Source organism: Lonchura striata, chromosome 8, assembly GCF_046129695.1.
Source record: "Lonchura striata isolate bLonStr1 chromosome 8, bLonStr1.mat, whole genome shotgun sequence".
NCBI lineage: Eukaryota > Metazoa > Chordata > Aves > Passeriformes > Estrildidae > Lonchura > Lonchura striata.
The window spans coordinates 685,017-706,820 of NC_134610.1; the positions used below are offsets into that span (position 1 = coordinate 685,017).

The following is a 21,804-nucleotide window of genomic DNA, read 5'->3' on the forward strand; positions in this document are numbered from 1 at the left end:
TGTGCGCGGCAGGGAGCTCGCACCCGCCGCGCCCTGCCGGGGCTCTGCAGCCTTGCTCCCAGCGAGCCCCAACAGCTCCTTCTCCACTCGGCTGGTCTCTGCCTTCCCTCCCACCGTGCTGCTGCTGCTGCAGCTCTCCGGAGCTGCCGATGATGAGATATTCCAGCAACCTGGCGCCCAGCCCCGTCTGTGGCCGCCGGGTCGGGCTGGGCAGGCGGGGCAGGTGGTGCCCGTCGCAGGAGTGAGTTCCTCCGCCACCGCCCCGGCAGGGCATGTGAGCCTGTGCTCGGCCCCATCGCTCTGCTTCGATAGCAGAGAATGAGGAATATCACAGTCCGAGGCATGGCTGGTGCATTCCTCTAGCGATGATTGCTGGCAGTCGGCATAAGGGAGCAGCAGAAGCACCGGGAAGTGTTTTACCTGACAGGAGGAAAGCCATGTGCCAGCAGCACAACGATTTCCTGCTCTCCGTACCCGGCTTGTTCTGCGGAGCCAGGAAAGCAAAACGTGGATTTTTATCAGCTGTTTGCTCTGGCTCCGTGTTTTGCCTTGTTTATTATTGGTATAAAGCTGCTCTTGGCATTGGGACCAGACAGTAAAACACTCCCCAAAGGAACCAGGCTGCACAAACCCTCGGGGCACTAGAGTAACTGCAGCTTGTCAGGACACGTTTCCCCTGAGGGGAAGCACTACAGCAAAGCCATTTATTTCAGGCAGAAATCAGCTGCCTGACCTGTGTTGCTATTCAGGATTTATTCAGGAGCTGCTGATCTTCCAGTCCCGTGTCGCTCCACAGGAGGGGCTGAGAGTGCTGCTGCTCCGCTGCAGGAATGCTCCTTAGAGCGGACGGGCACTCTCCCGCCATTCCCTCTGCAGCCTTGCCCATGGCAGGTGGGATCCACCCTGGGAACAGGCAGGGATTTGCCCGCCGTGCCCCAGGACAGCTGGGGGGCTGTGCCCATGCTCTGGGCGCCCTGCCCTGCTGGGCTGCCCAGGAGGTGAGGACACTAGGGTGGCAGCTACGCACATCTGCCCGTCCAGGTTCAAGGAGCACCAGGCTGGCCCCACACAGGCCCCTGGTAAAGGGCTCTTCTTAGGTTTAAACCCAGTTTCTGGCTGAGGTTGGTGCTGGCTTGCTGCAAGAGCAGGGGTCCTGGCCTGGCTCTGACTGGCTCTACATGGATTGCTGCTGCCCACCTGGCCCCACATGGATACACTTCAGCAGGAAGTGTTGCTTCTGGCATCTTCTCCCAAGACTGTGCTCCTTTTGTGCCTCCAGTCAGGATGAGAAGGAAGAGGAGCAGTGGGGCAGTTTGGCAACAGAGCCCTCTCATCCGCTCTGGGGTAGGTTCCCCCTTGCCTTCCTCCATGCTGCTTTTTGTTCCCTTCCCACTGCAGGGGTGAGTGAGCTGCTCCAACTCTTCCCACCCCACAGGGATGGGTGAGCTATTGCCTGCTGGGAGTACCCACAGAGGTTTGTGTAAATGTCCAGTTTGCTGTGACAGAGCAGACTCCAAATCGGCAGTGGAACCTGCAAGGGAGCCCCTTTCTGCTTGCTCCCTTCCTGCCCAGTGCTTTTCTGATCTCCAGGCTTTGAATCCAGACGGTGCCTGGGGTTTTTTCTCCCTTCTTCTTTTATTTTTCTTACACAGGTTTTTTTTTCCTTTTGTCTTTTACTCTTTGGGCTTGTGGGTGCCTGTCGCAACTGCTGGTGCCTGTGGGTGCAGGCAGGAGGGAGGTCTGGGAGGAGATTTTGGCCACAATAAGGCAAATGATGCAAGACATGAGCACAGTTCATAGAGCCATGCTGCTTGTCGAACCCAATCACATCTCAGAAACAGGACAAGGAGCTATTTCCCATCAGGAAATATGTGGGGGCTTGGGTGGCTGAGCTCCAGCACTGTGTCCCCCAAAGCTGCCCTCCTGCCTATGTGCCCCACATGGATGGAGTGCCCACAGCTGGTGCAGGGCTGGAGCATGGCAGGACGTGGACCTTGGCCCTGGCAGTATGGTGGTCTCGGTGACAGCTGCTGCATCACCTCATGTGCTGGATTTGCCAGTGTCTGAGCGGCTGTTCAGACACTTTCCTGTGCTCCGTGGGGGATTAGGGGCTTCCATGCAAGGGCAGACTTCCACTGGCCCCACTATTTCAAAATGAAACATCCAGACCCTACTTTATCCAACTTTATTGCCATGGAAACAGTTAAAGGGAAAAATGCTGGCTCCAGAGGAGGCACTTAGTTCTGCTGGTGCTGGGTCTGCATTTCAGTGCCCTGTGGAGATACATGGAAGACCCCAGCAAAACCATCCCTGTCTTTTTTCCCTCTTCCCTGCACCTAGGTAAACCAAGAAGGCTTGAAGTCTGGGTTTTTTTTTTCCTTTTTCAAACAATTCCTTTCATTTTCCCTGTGTTTATAATATTTTCTGTCCCTGTGTCCTTTCTTCTTCTCCTCCAGGAAGGCTGGAGAGGGACAGTTTGTCCTGCGCCCCTCCCTGACCTACTGTCGTGCTCTACCAACATGGGAGACTGAGGCCCCAGGCACACGGCAGGCAGAGACCATGGAGCTGGAGACAGGTGGGAGAAGCATGATAGGGGTTAAAAATAATCACATGAAAATTGAAGTGGTCTCTTGCAGCCTTCAAGACAGATCCCTGCCTTTCTCTGAAACTCTGAGGACCAGGGACCTTGATGCAAGTAAGGGATCTGGCACCTCCATGCTTCACCAAGGTTTTTAAGGTTTAAAACCACTGTGCTCAAACGTGCACACCTTGGGACAGGGCTGGGTGGGCTGGCACTGCTGCCTTTGCTACCAGAGGAGATGCTTAGCATGAACATCTCTGTGCTGAGCCCCCTTGCCGGGCTGAGGGGTCCTGTAGGAGCCCAGTGGACTCTGTGCATGTGCTGAGGGCACAGGGTGGCAGGAGAGCCCAGCTCCTTCCTCAGCTGCGAGTGGTACTGCCTCACTGCTTGATGCCACAGCTGTTCTGGCTATGCTGCATTTCTAATATGCAATAATACTGTGCATTTTCCTTGTGTGGAAAGGTCACGGTCAGAAGCAAAGCCCTGCAGTGGAAGGCAGGCCTTGCCAACATCCTGCATGGGAATGCAAAAGCACTTCATGTCAGCAGTGCTTGCACTATTCTGCAGAGTGTTTGAAGAGATATTCTAAAGTACCTTAATTGTGATTTAAATTATGGGCACAGAGCATTAATCTCTGTCAGATCTGGAGCATGTAAACCTCTGCCGATCTGCAGTGGGATGTGCAGTGCTGCACGTGGGGAGTGGGCAGGGATCCCCTTCAGCTCCCCGGCCCGTCCTGGTGCTAGGAGGCTCCCAGTGGATGTCTGTGTGTCCCAGAGCTGGGCACTTGGAGTGGAGGCAGCGGCTGTCACCCCATTCCTCCTGCCCGTTCCTTGCTGCCCAGCCCCAGCGCTGACTGGCAGCAATTCCTGTGGTGCCCGACTGAGTGCCCAGCAAAAAGCGATGGCTAACAAGGGAATTAATGATGGATTCTGCATCCTGTTTACGAGGAGTTAATTTTCAGAGAGTATTTCCAGGCGCCTTTCAGCTCCAGCTCAAGACTGGAAGGAAGGAGACAGGTGCCACCTTGTGTGGAAACGTTCCTCCATGCAGCGGGCACAGACAGAATTCCTTTCCCCCGTTTCTTTTTGGTGGCATCATTGGAAACTCCTCCCGGAGGCAGAGTGCAGCCAGCCCTCGAACAGCCCCTCCAGCTGTCTGAGGCACACAGCAGCACGGAGCCCTCGCAGAAGGGGTGCCAGAGAATGCTGCTCACTCAGTTACAGCCAGTGAAACCCCAAGGAACAGCAGGGGCTGCCAGCGGCTGAGAGGCTGGGCACAGCCTGGAAACGTGCACTGGCAGCCCAGAGAGCCCCGGTGTCCTGGGCTGATCCCAGTGTGGGCAGCTGGGGAGGGGGGGATTCTGCCCCTCTGCCCCCGTGTTCAGGTGAGACCCCACCTGCAGAGCTGCCCCAGCCATAGGTTCTGACATCAGAAAGACCTGGAGCTGCTGGAGAACCCAGAGGAGCCCTGGAGCTGCTCCAGGGCTGGAGCCCCTCTGCTCTGGGGCCAGGCTGGGAGAGCTGGGAATGTTCCCCTGGAGAAGGGACGGCTCCAGGTAAACCCTATGGCCCCTTCTAGAGCCCAAAGGGGCTTCAAGACAGCTGGGGACAAAGTTTTTAGCAGAGCCTGTTGTGATAGGAGAAGGTGTAAATTAAAAGAGAGGAGAGAGAGATTCAGATAAGGGATTAGGAAGAAGTTCTTGGCTGTGAGGGTGAAGAGGCCCTGGCACAGGGTGCCCAGAGAAGCTGTGGCTGCCCCATTCCCTTCCCATCCCCTCACCCAGCTCTCCCCATGCTCTAGAACTGAGTTGTGGCAGCAGCACCCTGCTATGTGCCACACCACATTCCAGCCACAGTTTATCCCACAGGAGAGCTGTGCTCCCAGAAAGGACCCTGCAGGTCAGCAGCCAGCTGGATCGCACTAGGCTCACCCAGGGAGGAGGACACGAGTCAGGCTGTGCCCTCAGCTGTGCCGGTGTCAGAAGAGCTGAAGAAATCTGGGCCCTGCCGAAGTGTTTATTTAAATACAACAGCATCTCATGGCACACTCTGGCTGTGCTGGGCTGTCTGCCCTCTGATACACTGCTGCGTTATTTCTGTCACTTACAGTATCGACAGACGTTCTCCCCCTGTCCCATCCCAGCGGTCCAGAAGCATCACAGTGAGCAGTCTTCAGTTCCCTGTCCCGAGTCAGACGATGAATTACTTGTCTTCCCCTAACCAGCCTCTTCATCAGATATTGGAGAGGAAAATAAACTTCATGCCTGGCTTTAGGAGAGCAAAATGATGAGAACTGTCCTCATAATGGCTGCTGCTCCCTCAGCCTGCCCTCCCTATCAGCTGCTCAGATGCTGTCCCTTGCTGCCCTGACCCCACTCGTTGTGTTATAGAGGCATCCGTCCTGGTCTCTGCTGGAAGGTATCAGGCTGAGACCCCACATCCAGCACCACCCTCCTGGGTCTGCAGCCCACTCCTTTCCCCTGTGACTGCTCTCAGGATGGAAGAGCGCATGCCAAGGCTGTTCCAAAGTACTCAATATGGTTTTCCAGCTCAGAACCTGGCCACTGTCTCCAAGCAGAAGCAGCCTGTCACAGAGAGGTGCAGGTGCTGAGACCCTCCTAAGCCCACATGAGATGGGGAGTCTTGAGAGACAAGTGGGAGAAGAAGATGCTTGTGGCTAACAGGGTTGCTGGCCCCTGCTTTGCTCCTGCAGAGGTGAGGGCTCCCTTGGTTCAACCCCAGGGAGAGAGATCTGGAGACTGGCTCAAAAATCTGCAGGTTAAAAAATGGGATTTTTTTCTGTATTGTCTAATTGAGCCTTTGCATCTCAAGCTACTTGCTGTGGTCCAAAGAGTCAGAAGCATCTCTTCTTGTTTGGCACAGCCCCTGAGGTGTCCAGTGTGTCCAGGACCTATGGTTTTGGGATGACCCTAAGCCACTGGAGCCAGGCTGGGAGCCACAGCTGTCCTTCTCCTGCTGTGCCGTGGTGCAGGTGGATCAAACCAGCTCGCTGAGGTTACCCTAGCAAAGGGCAGATAGAACAGGAGCAGGAGGAAGAGACACCTTGGTAACAGTTGGAGGTTCTTTAGGCTTCCTCTGAAGCCAGGAGCATCTTTATTGGATGGGGCTGGGGCTTTCTGCTTCCGAGTCCTCTCACCCTACTCCCTGCTGGAAGCAGGAGCACCCCAGGGCAGCCTGGCACCGCAGGCCCCGTGCTGCTCCATGTGGGCACAGTGGGCTGTGCTTGCTCTCATCTTTCCTTTCGGGCCGGTTTTGTGGGCTGACGGCCGGGGCTCTGGAGGGAGCGGCGGGACTGAACCAGGCACTTTGGGCCACCCTGTGCAGCTGCTGCCTGTGCCGGCTGGTGACTGAGCCCTGTGCTTCTCTTTCCTCCTCTCCACCACATGCACCAGTTCGACAAACTCCACCGACCGCCCTTCGTGTGCCGGCGCTCGGGGTGCTGCCAGCCCCGGAGCCCTCCCGGAGCCGCAGCGGGATGTGCCGGTGCCGGTGCCGGTGCCGGTGCCGGTGCCGGTGCCGGTGCCGGTGCCGGTGCCGGTGCCAGCGGCTCTCCCTGGCCACCCCCGCGCTCCTGCTCGCCCGCTGCCGCTCGGCCGGGGACAGCGCCCGCTCGCCGGCACGGTCCCGAACGAGCCAGGGAAGGCTCGGGGAGCCTGCAGCTGGGCTGGCAAGGGGACACGTACAACATGCGTTACAAGCTCTGGAACTTAAATATTTTGCTGCTATAAATGTTAGCAACGAGAGCTCTCGTTACATTTAAATGCCAGATGACAGAAGCAGAGGCCAAAAAAAGCTCCTTCCCAGCCGAGCAGAAGGAGAGGGGGCGACTGCGCCGCCGGGGCCGGCGGGACGCGGGGCTGGCGCTGGGACAGCCGCTGCGGGCAGGAGCGGGCACAGCCCGGCTGCCGTGCCTCGATGCAAAAGGGACCGCTGGGGTCAGCATGGTGGGCACGGCACCGGGCGCGGAGAGGGGCCCTGAGCTGGGGCAGCGAGCGGGCCACCAGCACCCACGTCCACGGGAGCAGCGGTGGTGGCCCAAGGGACCACTCCTCCATGCCGCGTTTGGCTGTGAAATGGAAATGAGCCTGCCAGCATTTCCACCCTGATCCCCCGTGCCCGGTGACTCCGTGGTGGCACTTCCGTGGGCAGAACCTTGGCCTGCAAAGGCTCCCCCCGAGCTGGGGAGTAGTTTTCATCGTTTATGTTTCAGCGTAATTTCAATAAATTCCAGTTGGCTGTTCTTGAATAACTCCCAGAGCAGAAAGGAGATGTGCAGCCTTTTGAAGTGAATCTTTGCAATTAGAGAACTTGAGCGCTTTTTGGTGGGTGTTTTGCTGGAAACAAAGCATTGCATGTGATGGGTTTGGAAAGCACAGGACTAATTACCAGTGCTATTTTAAAAAATGGCATGAAAATGAGTTATGCTGCTAATGCTCAGATGCAAGAACACGGTCTGCTTAATTTAATAATACTGTGTAATTTGTGTAAAACCAAATTGGTAGCAATTATACATTATTGTTAATTACTTGGAGCTGGGCTCTCCTCGCTGTGCTGAATTGCACCTGGCTCCCCAATGCCCCAAAGTCCATGGGGTTTGTGATGTAAAGATGCACACGAGGTAAGGACCTGACAAAGGAGAAGTGTGGAAGGTGCTTGGGCTGGGGCCCTCTCCAGAGCTGCGGGGACAGCAGGCATGTCCCGCTCCTGTCCCCACGCTCACGGAGTGTCCTGGGGGAGGCGGTGGGAGCTCTGCATGCTGCGGAGCTGCTGGGACAGGCCTCACCGGCTGCTCCAGCAGCCCCAGCGCGGCTCCGTCTGTGACTCAGCCTGACTCACAGACGCCTGATGGAATACATGTACTCCCAGTCACATTCATCACAGCTAAGTATTAGAACAAGCTCTTTAATTTCCAACCCAAGTGCTTCCTGGGGTTTTCTCAGCAGCTGTGCTCGGGCCAGTTGCTGTGCTGGGAGGGGCGGTGATGCAACTTTGCTGTGTTGCAACTGCCAGCTTTGCTTGTTTGCATGCGTATATACAGATATATATTTAGAAATTTCCTCAAGGCAGAGAAAATAATTCATGACAAGCAGCAGCTTGGAAGGTCACCTGGATTATTATTTCTGTACCACAGCTCACCTCGAGCATATAAGCAAAGTCTTTATGTGCTGATGTTAATAATGCTAAAGAGTTAAAAACCTCAGCAGCTCTGAAGGCAATTATCAGGATGGCTTTGTCATGCACAGCCTCATTTTGTGTGCTGCAACTAAATTGTATTTTACTGTGTATTTTAGAAGGAATAACAGTGTTTGTTAGAGGTGTTGTTTTGCTGTTGGGCTCCATCTGCCCCCAGGGCCCTCCCCGTGTGGTGCTGCTGGCCTGGGCCAGACCCCAGCCCTGCCTCTGTTGGTCTGGGGCAGTGCTCACCACTCAGCAGAGCTGAAAAGGCACAGGAGTCCAGAGGGAGATGGTTTTACCGAATGAGGGGCCTGGTCTGGGGTCCAGCAGCCCCCTCTTTGAAACATTTCCTCCATGGCATCTTTCAGCCACGTGAGCTGTTTCTACACTCCCAGAGCATTGCAAAGTGGTCTGACTTGAAATCCCAGCTGCTCCAGAGACAGGCAGAATTTTTGAAGAATCAAGGCAGTTCAAGTTACCATGGAAATTGTTTCAAAACAGAGAAGCCCGATTTTGCTCTACTTGCTGTCTTGGGAGGGTTTTCTGTGCGGAAGGATGACAGGGTGAACCTGCCCCATAGCTCAAGGTATGCTCTGTGCTCCGGGGCCTACAGACTTCTGAAGGCCACGGTATTTGCATAACATTAATGTGTTTATTCTAATGTCTGTGGGTGCAATTTGTGCCCACAGTGCTCCTTTCACATGGACATGCCATTATTACACCCGATTAATGCAAACATTGCCCAGGAAGAAGTTCCAGACTATTCCGCAGCATGGAAAAAGCCACACGAGGTTCTCCTGCTGGGAACTGGAAGGCCCCAAATTCAATCACACTCTACTCTTTGCAAAGCTCTGCAAAGTCAGCTGTGTATGAATACCCTCATCAGATCCACTCCACCTTTCCTTGGGGGACTGTAAAATACCTGACAAGCCAGATGCTTTGCTACGTTCATTGTGCCAGCACGGCATCTGAGGCACAGAGACAGCCCTGTGATGTTCCCCAAATCTTAGAACTGGCACTTCTGACTCTGAAATGGCACTGCCAGCCATTAACCCAAACACTTTGTCATGCTACCCCTCTCAGACTGCAGCCCTGGTTTTCTCCCCAAATAACGTTATTACAGATAAGATTCTACTTACAGCTAGAATTTCTCATCAACAATTCAAAAAAAGATAATTGAAAAAACCCTGCACTGTTTGTACAGAAATTTTATTTGTAAGGATGCTTATGATGATAAATAAGAATTGGCATTGAAAAGAACAGAAAAATAGCCCTGTTTATAGATGATGCTGAGATTACTTCAGTAACCTAATTATTCCCTCTGCTTCACTATTAATTAGAAATCGGTGGCATGTAAAGTGTATGTGATCCAGCTACAGGAGGCTGTGGGCAGGAGCTGCCTAATTCCAGTTCCCAGCACTGGTTCCCCCCGTGGCTGTGAATGAGCCCTTAGCAACAACTGTCTCTTGGTGAGCCATGCGTGGGTTACTCAATGACAGCTTCCAGAATTCTTATTCTTCTACCAGATGTAAAGTAGAAACCTTTTCATGCAAAGTGCTTCTAACCCATGTGGCTCCTCATGTCTCCTGGGAACCCCGCAGGCATTAGTGAGGGGAGCTCTTAGCCTAGCAGTGTCACCCTTTCCTGGGAGCTTGGATAACCACATGGGCTGCCACTGTCAAAAGTGCTTTAGGCTGCAAATAAGCAGGTGGGTGTTCAGAAGTGTTGGCTGCCACCTGTGGGGCCTCAAGAGAAACTTGGCACTTCTGGAAATGCAGCTGTTTGGTTAAATTTTTAAAAGCTGTATTAGATACCCAATCTTTGGTCTTCTCTTTTGGAAAACGGTCCTTGTTAGAGCTGTATTTTCTCCCGAGGAACACCTACACTTGAGCTACTTGAATGTCACATTCAGCTACTTGGCAGTACACTGTGGAAAATCACTGGCCTTGTGCTGTAGAGCCAAATGTAGACCTATTTGTATTTTTAAGGGAATTAGTATTCTTTTCTCTGTTTAAAACATTCCTGTTACTCATAGTGAGTCAAATCCTGGCCCCATTTAGAGGGCTGTGCATAAATGGGCTGTATGCACAAAGGAGCTTCATTGCGAGCACTTTCCAAACCCTCTGTTCACCTGTCTATTCCCAAGGGAACGAGCATTCGCCTCCTGCCCTGGCACCAGCGCTGTGGTTGCTACCCACACTGTCCCAGCCTGACTGTGCCACATCTCCACGTGTCCCGTTCCACTCCTCTGAGCTCCTCACCTCCTGTCTTGCAGACACTCATGCTGCTGCTCGGGAAGCACCGCCCATGTGGAGGAAAAGCACAACCATGTCCCTTGTGACACGGAGCAGAATCACTGAATCAGGTTGGAAAAGGCCTCAGAGATCATCGAGTCCGACCTGTGCCCGATCCCCACCTTGTCACTCCAACCAGAGCACCGAGTGCCATATCCAGCCGTGCCTGGAGCACCTCCAGGGACGGGGACTCCAAACCTCCCTGGGCAGCCCCTGCCAATGTCTAAAAGACTTTGGAGTGGTCTCTCCTAAGGAGATCTGTGCCTGGGCCTCCACAGCTCCAGGTGGTGGCTTGGGCAGTCTCAGGACTCACTGCCATCACTGGGACAGTGCCTGTGGCTGTCCTTGCACAGCCCTGTGGTACCTGGCCAGGAGGAAGCCTGTGCTGGCTGCTGTGGGGTGCTGCAGCCTGCAGGGCTCATTGCATGCAGCAGAGCAGTGCTGCAGCATGCCCAGGAACAGACCCAGCCTGGCCTGGGCACGGGCAGGGTGAGGCTCGCGGACTGCGAGGGCAGCCCTGGCTGACCCTGAGGGAACGTGACTGCTGAGGGCAGGCGGTCACTCAGAGTGACCACTGGGCTGGGGGACATCCCTCCCAGTGCCCCTGGGGCTCTGCCATCCCACTGCTCTGCCCCAGGGCCATCCCACTGCTGCCCTGGGGAGGCACAGAGCAGCGCTGGGGCACACACCCTGTACCACAGGGCTGGGCAGAACGTATGTGGTGCATCAGCTCAATCACATTTGGGAATTTCTCATGTACTTGGTCTGTTCAGGATTGTTAAGACTTATTTGAAATGTAGGATGTCATGTCCTTGATGCATCATGTCACAATATAAGAGCTCTGTTGACACGAATTAGAAGCCTGTGCCTTTCCAGGAATCTCAGTGAGGTTGGCTTAGTGCAGCTGGCACAGGAACACCGGTTCCACCCAAAATCAGGTTGTTTGCATCATGGTGACCTTAATGTGCCTGAGGTGTCCCTGCCCTTGGCAGAGGTGGAACAAGGTGGGCTCTGAGATCCCTGCCAACCCAAACCATTCTGGGATCCTGGGACTTGGAGTATGATTCAAATACCATGGTTGCAAGAATATATGATTTTGGGGAATTAATTCAGGTGGATGAGGGAGGGTTAGAACTTCAGGATGAAGGAAGACACCTTCAAAACACATGGCTGTGCCCCGGCTCTGCCGTGGCACCCGTGACCCCACGGGCTCTGCCAGCCCGGCCCAGCCGAGACCCAGGGCTGAGGGCCGCCCGTCCTGGACGCTCCCGGACCCGAACCCAAACCCGAACCCAAATCCGAACCCGCACCCGAACCTGCACCCGAACCCTAACCCGCACCCGAACCCAAATCCGAACCTGCACCCGCACCCGAACCCACACCCGAGCCCGAACCCGCACCCGAACCCGCACCCGCACCCGAGCCCAAACCCGCACCCGAGCCCAAACCCGCACCCGCATCCGCACCCGCACCCGAACCCGCACCCGAGCCCGCACCCGAGCCCGAGCCCGAACCCGCAGCCGAACCCGGACCCGCACCCGGACCCGAATCCGCACCCGCACCCGGACCCGAACCCGAACCCGGACCCGCACCCGGACCCGGACCCGCAGCCACGCCCGGACCCGAACCCGGACCCGAACCCGCAGCCGCAGCCGCGCCCGCAGCCGCCGTGGCCCCGCGGCGCCGGCAGGGGGCGCCGGGCGGGCGGCGGGCGGAAGTGACGCGCGCTGCCGGTGCGGGCGCCGCCCCGCCGCCTCCTTTGTCAGCGGAGCCGCCGCCGCCCGCGGCCGCCCCCGGCCCCGCCGGCCCGAGCGGGGCAGCGCCGCAGCACGGCCAGCTCGGCCGGCGCCGTCCCGCCGTCTGCCGGCCCAGCGGGTGAGTCCCTGCCGCCGGAGCAGGTCGGTCCCGCCGCCGGAGGCTTGGCGGGGGCGGCGCCGCGGGGTGCGCGGTGCGGGCGGGGGGCGCACAAAGGCCCCGCGGGGCCGCGGCCGCGCTCGGGGCGCAGCTGCGCTGCGGCGGGGCGGGCACGGCCGGGCTCCCCTGGCTCTGCTTCGGTTAGCCCGCGGTGTTCGGCGGGGCAGAGGTGGTTCCCTGCGTGGTGCCGGCCGGCCGCAGGAGCCCGCCGGGAGCGAGCGCCCGGGGGAGCGCGGCGCTGCCCGCGGCAGTGCGCTGACAGCCCCGCTTCGGTGGCGATGGGAAGGGCACAGGCCCGGGTGCCAGGGACGCTGAAGGCGCTGCTGCCGCGGGCAGAGCCGCTGGGGCGGGCGGGCAGCGGGCCCTGAGCCGCCGGGTCCGGGGCCCGCCCCGGGTCCGGGGCTGCAGGGGCTGCAGGGGCCCGGCTCCTGCCGGGACTCGGGCTGCGCGGGGAGCACGCTCCTGCAGCACACAGCCGCTCTCAGCCCACTCAGGTGTGTGCATGGTAACCTGGAGGCTCCAAACTCACATGCTGCTCTGTGAAATCGGGGCCCTGAGTCTAGCAGGGGAAGCTGCCCAGGCACTCTTTCCAACTCTGTCTATAAAAAGTGCTGAATGAACTTGTTTCTAGCAGTACTTTTACATAAATTTAAACTAAATCACTTTGTTTTCCAGTAATTGAGAGAGCAGCTCACCTTCATCAGGTTCTCAAAGAGCTGGGATTCATGTAGGTGTGCTGGAGGCACCGGAGCCTCAGGATGATGTTACTGGTGGGAACTTGCAGGTTCTGGACTGAGCTGCAGAACTGGCACGTTTGTACAAAACCACTTTTTAAAATGATGCATTGAGCTCTCAGAAGAGAGCAGGTTCTTTTTCCAAATCTCATGTGTTTTTATAGTCTGCATTGAAGCCCAGCTTCTCCTTGAAGAAGACTCCTGTGGCTATAGCAGTTAGCTGTGGGCAGTGACAAGTCTATTTTTAAACTTTCACTTTTCTTTTGTTTCCTGTAATACAATCTTTGCTATAATCTTTATGATCATCTTCAGAGGGACGGTGTTGACCTGGAATGCAGCAGGCACTTTGCAAATGCTCTTGGAGCCCTGTTCTTGTAGGGCTGGAGCTGTTTGAAGAGTGCTGGGGTGCCTTGCAATTGAAATGGGAAAGCTGGAGGCCTGGCTGTGGAGAGCTCTCAAGTGCACGGCTGGGGCCTTTGATGGCCGAAACTTTTTTTTTTTTTGGAGGAGGAGGTGTTAGAGATCTGTTTTAAGGGAACAAAAAGTTCCTGTGTGCCCTGTGCTCTCCCCAGGAGGTGTTAAGTGTGTGCAGTGGTTTCAGAGGTTTGCCTTCCCTCAGGATTTGTTTGCTGGGGTAAGACCTGCATTCCTCTGTTTCAGGGGGCGGTGTGTGCTCCTTGCCCAGTGACACAGGACTTGGGAGTAGTTCCTGACTGTAACTCATTGCCTGTTTGTCTCCTCACACGGAGTGAGAGGTGTGTTTTGTTCTGCCTTCATTTTGGAACAAACTTTAAGGACTGTTGCTGTGACAGAGTTCACGCATCATCCTCCTCAGTTTGTAAATAAGCTGCTCTTACAGGCCTGAATCATGGTTAGGATAGAATTATATCAGGTGAAGCTATTATTTAAACAAACAACTTAAGGGAGAAAAAAGCCCTGTTATATGTTTTCACCTTTAAGTCTTATAATGTGTTTCAAAGTTACAAGCTGGGAAAGGGAAATCCTACTGACCTGGTGCTGATGATATTTCCAGAGGTGTTGCTGATATTCTCTGCCCAAGTTCCATTGCCCAGGAATCATTGTTAACCATTTTAAAAATTATTTATTAGGAAATAAATTTAGAAATTGATTTGTTAGGAAAAGACGTTGGTTCCAGAGCTGTGGAGTTTCCTGTAGATAATAGGATGGCTGTGTTAGTTACTGACAAAATTGGTGAAGACCTGGATAGTGTGTGCAGAGGTTCAGCCTTGCCCTCCATGGGCACCACTCAATGATTTTGAGCATGTTGTGTTCCTGGAGCTTGGAATTCAACATGCTTTGAGGCGTGAAAATTTTATTGTATGCCTTAGTAGCTGAATATTTGATATTTTGGTGATTGTTCATGCTCTTCTCTTAACACGTATGAAGTTGGTTGCATATTTTCTGTTGAGGTGACCTGCAAAAGATCACCTCAAACACTGAGTAGAAAGATCCTTTTGCAGGAGAATGCAGTGTATGGAGGAGCTGAGGTGAAAGGGGAGGGCTAAATATAGCCATTTCCTGCAGAACTTATCTGCTTTTGGGGCTGGCTTTCCAAGTGTAACTGGTCTCTTCCAAGCCCTTGGTGAGGGTAGGATGAGAACATGGGTGGGGGAAAGAACACCCGTGGGGTGTTGTGAGTGGGTTGTGTTTGTGGTTTTTGTTTTTTCCAGCCAGCTGGTACTCTGAAGTCATGCTTAAATTTAATGAAAGCCCGATGCTAAAATAGGATCTAGGGACAGCCGTTGTGAAATAATTAGGCACCCGTTCAGCCCTTCTTGTCCCTGCCAAAAAAAAGCTACTTGAATTCATTTACATTCTTGGTATTGGAACTCTCAAATGGGCATCTTGATACCTGCTCTGGGGTGTATAAACAGGTTGAAAACTTGTCCCACTCACCTGTGCAGCTGTCAGGAACTACAATAGATTGCAGTGTTGAACGCGGGCGATTGCTGAGTGCCTCTGTGTGTGAGGATTCAGGATGTCACAGAGGTGGTGGCAGGCTGGCCTCAGCCAGGGTATACATGTGGGTTAGGGGATGGATTAGTTACTTTAGGACCTGAGGTTGGTCAAGACTGAGAGTTTCAGAGCATCTTAGTTACAGAGACACCAGGTGCTATCAAGATCCTCACCTTCTGAGCACTGCTGTGGACAAGTTCTGTGGCCACATGTGGGTGTAAAGCATTAATATCCTATACATGCCTGTATGTATCTGTAAAAATCGGGAATTATGGTGTTTTCTAGCAGTGTTGGAAAGCTTAATTCATATGTGTTTGAAAACTGTTCTGAGATCACAAATTTATAAAATGTTGTTGACTACAAAATGTACAGAATTCCATCAAAATGCTTTCAAGAAATTCCTTTTTTACCCCCACAATATTTGCAGCCAAAACATTGTTTTAGAGTAATGCTTTCAAAAGCATAGAAGTACAGTCCAATAGCAGTAAGTGGTTGTAGTGCAATAGTTTTTTTGTGTTACATTGGACCATGAGTTGTACCTGACCCAGTCTCAGATGATGGTAATCCCCTCCTTGACATGTGGTCTTCTGGAACTGTGTGTGTACAGTGCTCACAGGCTCCTATTTCAGAGTGATTTGCATCTGTAGATTGAGGTTCAGAACACACTCGCAAACTTCTGCTCTGGTGAGAAGATCCACAGAGACCGAGCTGCAGCTGTAGAGCAGCATTGAAGCACACCTTTGCCTGAATGCACGGGGCGCTGTTTTCTGGAAGGAGCGTGAGGAGTGTGCCCCCAGTGCAGTAAGTACACAGCCATTCCTTCAGGTGCAGTTCCAGTGCTGCTGCTCTCTGCTGGCACTTCACGTGCTGCTGTTCCCCCGGAGGGCCAGAGCTGACCTCGCGATCCGTGTGCTCCTGAATCCTCGGCATCAGGTGCTGCATCAGTCTGCAGGCCGTGCAGAGCCCTCCTTTGCTGTGCTCTGCCCTTCATGCAGCGCCTCACCTTGCTGGCCGCCCCAGCGCTGGCCGTGCCGGTCGCTCGGCGGTGCCCGGCAGCGTGCTGGGGCCAGGGCTTCTGGGGCACAGGGTTCTGCCGGCACTGGTGAGACTGTGCCTGCAAACCCGAGTGCCACCAGCTCCGAAACACCTCTCAGGCCCCCACATCAAGGTCCCTTGTCCCAAGGGATGGAGTTCTGTTTGAATACAAGGGCATTGCAAGTCCCTAAGCAATTGGGATAATCGATATCCTTCAGCTCTACAGTTTCTTCAAGCGTGGGACCTGTTTTAGCTTTACAGGATGTTGGTTCAGCTTAGTTTTGCAAAGTGGGGTGAGGTGGTGTGTAAATAAACTGACTTGCTAAGGGGAGAAACGTTTTAAAGGAAATAATATAGAGATCTTAAAGTCACAATTGATTTCTGTAAATGGGAAGGGATGATCTTAGGTAATTCCTTATTATGTAAGAAATGGGGAATACCAGGTGTAATGAATTGTCAGCAGCTTTAAAATTAAAACCAGTAGTTTTTGTGTGGTGCCTATTTAAGCTATAGACTGCTTGTGGTGGGATATTCAGGAGCCTTACTCTTCTTTTGAGGAACAGCTGGATCTCTTGGTAGGCCTGTGAGGGGCCACTAAATGCAGTGATTCAGATGCAGTTTTGGGCTTGGGAATTTACCTCCAACTGGGAGGTGTGGGGCTTGGGGCAGAGGAGGGTGGAAGAATGACCCTTTTGTGCTGTGTCCTTATGCTTTTTCCTAAGCATCTGCTCCTGGCTTCTTCTGGAGTCATGTTATTGCTGGTTAGGGGTGTGTGGTGTTGGTTGTTCCTGCCTCTGGTGTGCAGAGGCAGTTCAGTGGCTCTCAATGCAGAAGTCCTGTTGTCACTGCCTCTCCCCTTCTGAAATGTCCCTGGAGGGTCAGACCAAGTCACTGTTCCCTATGATGCTGCTGGAAAGATGGGTCTGAAAGTGTCTGGAGCCTGTTGTAGAGTAACTCCAGTCTGCTTTAGGGAAAGCAAGGCTTTGGCTTTGTTAAGAAAAGCTTATTAAAACCAAGACCTCCATTCTGGCAATTGTCCAAGGCTGCCTTCAGAGTAATTTCTGTTGTCTGAAATAACTGAGATGGAGATAGAAGATTGTGAGGGGGAACACCAAAAGCTGTTATCTGGGGCTTCATACAGAAGACGTGTTGCTGCAGCACTTAACCTTCTGTCCGGAGTGCCTGGAATGTTCCTTCTCAGCATGCTGGTCATCCTGTTGAATGGAAGCTGGTAGGAGGAGTTTTCCCTTGTCTTGCAGAGCAGTTGTAGTGAGCTGTGCTCCCTGGAGGTCGGGACTTTCTTGTTCTGACTGCAGACCTTACCTCTGCTAATGAGCTGCAGAAGAGAGGCCAACAAACAGCTCTTCTGACTGCAGGTCTGGGTCTGCTGTTTGCCTGGCAAGGATCCTGTGACAGCAGGAGCAGGCTGGCAGCCTCCGCCGGCCGCCTTTGGCTGCGCTGATAGCTCGGAGCCTAGAAGTGGCTTCCCTTTGAAGTCCTGGAAGCTGCTGAGCCCTGCTTTCAGGAGTCGGTGTGCCTCAGCAGGCCCCTCCAGCCCTCCCCCTGAATGGCTTGGGCTTCCTGGCTCAGTGCTTTGAGGCACTTGGGGCTGTGGTTGTGCAAACCTTCTTGCCAGCTCCTAATGGCAGGGGAGTAAGTACTCCTGCTTCTTCTTCTCCATGTGCTGTTCTTTTTCCTGTTCTGGCGTCTCTGGCCATGTGATACACTGGATAAGGCATTAATTTGGTCGAAACTTAGTCTGCCTCTTCCAGGTTACTTCTAACCCAGGTTAATTCCCAGGTATATTTCTTGTGCTGGTGCTAAGGAGGGGTTTCTGAGGGAATGAGTGGCTGAGCAGATGCAGAGGTCTGCGAGCTGTCCCGCAGTGTTTGTGAAGGCTGGTGCCTTGCTTGAGTGCACCACGGGACTGTTCATGAGCCTTGGCCTGTGGACCTGCTGTGCTCGCTCCCCACGGAGCGTTCCTGCAGGGCTCCTTGCTGCTGGCTCTTGGCTCTGGCTGTGACACCAGGACGTGCTCGGACACACATTTTTGGCGGTCCCACGTGCCCGCCCTCCCTTCTCTGCAGGATGGTGACAGCAGTGGCCAGCCTGTCCCCGAGCTGCCACGCAGGGAGCCAGAGCTGCCCACGCTGCTCACCGCCGGGCGGGTGATGTCCTGTGCTGTCAGGTGCTGTGGAATGTGAGGTGGAAGAGATGAGAGCAAGATCTCCCTAGGAACAAATGTAAAATTAAACAAAATGCGTGTTTGTATTAGTCAGCCTAAACCAGACTGTGCTATTTAGGGCTCTCCATTGCAATAAACTTGTCTCTTTATTTGTGTGGGAGGGCTGGAACAATTAAAGTAATTTTAAGGCTGAATTTTAAAAGTGAAAACAAAATGAAAAGATAATGGTTTAGTTTAAGAGAATATTAATGGTATCATATTACCTTGTAATACTCTTATGTTAGAGATAGGTGATACGCTGCAGGTTGATTATTGGTAAAAGCTGTGTCTGTGCTGCATGTCTGTAACATGCATTAAAACTCTTCTTGACTTTATAAGGAGTAATTTTTATTTTTTTTAAAATCCATTTAATTGCAGCCCTTGCTGCTGCTGGAGAGTAAAGTGCTTGCTGCAGCTGCAGTTGTGGGTAGCAGCCTGCTAAAGCATTGACTTTGAGGGCATGGGCTGGGCAAATCCCAGGCTGGAGTGATAAACAATATAGGGAATAAAAATTTTCCATTCTTCAGAAGTTGCTGAATAGAACTTAAATACTAACTGACAATAAAGATAGAGATATAAAAATATGTATACAGGATGATAAATGTGAATGGAACCAGTGGGGAAAAAAAGAGAAACAAAGGACAATTCCAGCTGATTTCAGGATCAGGAGGATGATTTGGCAGTGGAGTTTGTGGCAGTCAATCTTGTAGGATTACACTGTGTTCTACTTCTCATTTTCTGTTGTCAGAACAAAAACATGTACAACTTGTGGTGCACCAGTCTGATTGTTAAACTAACAAATTCGTATCTCCTTAGGCATGGAATTACAATAAATTGTGCATTTTAAAAAAGGCTATTTTAAATTTGACTTCTAAATACTGGCTCAAGTTAAATGATAAGAAAGAGCATTTGAGATGTACTCTTAGTACACAAAAAAAAATACTGATTGTTGTGAATTAAAAAGCCACAACAAAATGGAAGGGTGTGTTCTCTCAGGGATTGTGATTACAATAGAAAAATAAATACTTGGAAAACGTAGGAAATTCTTTTCTGGACATACATTCTTACATATTGAGCATTGATCTAAGTAACTTTTATTCCACTTGACCTTTATTTTTGGACTGAGTTGCAAAACCTGTCTAGATCCTGAGTCTAAAATTGCAATGCAAGCACCTTTTTCCTCCACCCATTTTCCTCCTTAGTGGTGACTAGGTGTGCATGTGGTGTGGGACCATCTCTGCTTATCTCTTGGCTAGAAAGCTGTCCTCCCTGCCAGAGGCAGCACAGGATCTTACTTTGATGTCTTGTTCTCTCCCTTCAGCTCAGTTGGGCAGCGCTTTGTGCCCAGACCAGCTCGCAAACGCCCGTCTGTGAGAGCAGAGGTAATCTCTGTGGTTAGGATGTAGGTTAAAGCCTTCGAGTCTTGGCTGGCCTCCGTCTTCTTTGCATAATTTGAACCCGTCTCTGTCCAGAAAGAAACATTCAAGTTATTTCAAGTCACTGGGATAGAAGAAAAAGCTCCACCTAAAAGACTGCTCAGCAATGTGGGCTGTGTTGCCGCGCCTCAGATCCCCAGGTCGTGTGCTGTGACTGGGAGGTGCTGCAGGCTTCCTTGGCCTTTCCTCCATGTCTGCTCTCCTGGAGCCTGCCCTTGGCTTTCCTCTTGAGCCTGTGCACTTTTTAAATTCTTCAACAACTCCTTGGCATGGCATTTGCTCTCCCACATTAGGTGGTTGTCAGTTGGGCCTTTACAAATGTGCCAGAAATGCCACGTAGACACTTTTGTGTGTGTTTGTGGACCTGGCATGTTTGCATCAGCCTCCAGTGGAGAATTCTCCGAGTAACATGTCCCAGCTTGCCAAAACAATAGGGTGGTTTTTCTGTCTTGGTGTAGGTATTTTACACATTTGTAAGACTCATGTCATACCTCTAAAGCAAACCACAGCATGGTTATTCTGCAAAACCTGTTCTAAAATCTGAACCTATTTATTCACTTCCCTCCATACAGCTTCCTTATGACACAAGTAATATTTTGAAGAATGAGTGAATCAATATGACTGTTCCTAAGTTATTGAAATAAAACCCTAAGCACCATCAGAAGTCTGAAAGAAATATGGTATTTCCATGCCTGATGTGAAAGTGGCATGTTTTAATGACTGGAAAAGTCTTTGACTTAATCTTTTTGGTTGGGATTTGATCCTGGACATTGTTTAGACATTCAAAGAAAATATGTATTGGATTTTCATGTGGAGCAGTGTCCAGGATTTTGAGGGAACTTTGTCTTGTTTCTCCATTAGAAAAGCCAGAGTGCCATGCAGTGAGGAGCCAGAACAACAAACTGGATTTTCTTACACAGTCCCTGGAATCTCTGGTGTGGAATTGGTGTTGCTGAGGCTGCAGTGCAGTTTTATGCCTTCTGTAACAAAGGATCTGTGAGGAGTAAAACCTACTTTATTTCCAATCTGGGGATTTGTAAAACTTTGACATGCAGCCCAATTATAATTATGTTGGTTTAGTTCCCAAAGTGGACGCTCTTTATTCTAAAAGAGGCCCTACTGTGTGCAACCAGGAGTATTGAAGGCCCTGAAGTGTTAGTGTTTGAATGGTTTTGGCTTAGCTTTAAAATAAATATCTACTGGATATGGAGCTCTGGGGAGTGGACTAAAGCAAATGGAAAAGGTGAATTAACTGGAAGCTGTTCCGCAAGGCTGGGTCCATAGAGCCACAGCACAGCGGCAGATGGAGGCAGACGAAAGGCATGTTGAGAACTCACTTGTATTTTGAGCCTGATGTGAAGTAGGTGCAATTGAGAGGCTGCTGTTCCTCTGCACGGGGTTCTGTCACCATTGTTCTTGCTCTGCAGCACCAATCCTGTGTTGCCCCAGCAAGTTTCCCGTGACTGCCTGTGCTGCTCCTGCGAGCAATAGTGAGAAGCATTCCCAGCAGCTTTGGGAAGTCTGCCGTGTTTGTCTGCTGGTACTTGATGGTTCTTTTGAGACCCGAATGAATCAACAGGTTCCTTCCTTGAAGACAGAGATTCACAGTTTTCCTGTCTGTGGTGGAATCTGGAAAGAGGAGCATGTGCTCTTCTTCAGGATGTGTGTGCCACAGGGTGACTGAGCAAAACAAATTGGCAAATCCTTGTTTTTCTGGGGAGGGAAGGAGCCTCATGCGCAGCTTTTGGCTGCCTCCTGGTAGGAATTCACATGCCTGTGAACTGAAAGTGGCCCTGGGGCTGCAGGGCTTATGGGGTGAAGAGCCCCTGTGCTGGGAGTGAAGGGGGTCTCTGCTGTAGGATCTCCTAAAGGAGAGTTCCGGAAAACCAAGTTGGTATTTGGCCCCCATTACAGATACAAGTAACTGGGGGGTCAGTATGAAAGAGGGGCACTCAGGGACACTTCGTGGGACTCCATCAGAGGAGGGAATGGCGAAGGGCCAGGCATGTGGCCAAGTCTGTGCTCTGTCTCTGACAGAGTAAGTTACTGCATGTCAGCCTATAATTGGTGCTGTTCACCTCTGCACATGCCTCTTGTCCTGGGAGTGTGGGTGCAGCCGTGGCTGGAAACACGTCAGCAAGGTCTCGGGTGGGCTGCCTTGTTCTGGTGACCACAGCTCACCGTCGCTGCAGTGCCCCGGCATCGTGGCAAGGTCCTTGCTGGCAAGCCAGGAGAAATGTGGTGGCAAAGGATTGCTGTGTTGGCTTGGCATGGCCTTGCCTGAGAAGTTCCCGGGGCACACGTGGCGTCTCACAGGGTGGGACCGTGGTTCTTACAGCCTTTCCTTGGAGGCAGTGCGAGGGCTCTGCTCCCAGGTTGGAGGCTGGAGAGCTGTCTTGGGTTAAGGGTCT

General features: G+C 52.5%; 1 protein-coding gene across 2 annotated transcripts in view; it reads left to right on the forward strand.

The window, feature by feature from the left end:
- The first annotated feature begins 11,872 nt into the window (after positions 1 to 11,872).
- ACVR1 (activin A receptor type 1) overlaps positions 11,873 to 21,804 on the forward strand; it is a 44,630-nt gene continuing 34,698 nt past the window's right edge. Inside the window, exon 1 of one of the 2 annotated variants that reach the window (XM_021543441.3) lies at positions 11,873 to 11,948. The gene's annotated coding sequence lies outside the window, so the exon portion shown is untranslated. Of the gene's footprint in view, positions 11,972 to 21,804 lie in introns of both variants that reach the window. The other variant, XM_021543443.3, reaches the window with a different exon arrangement.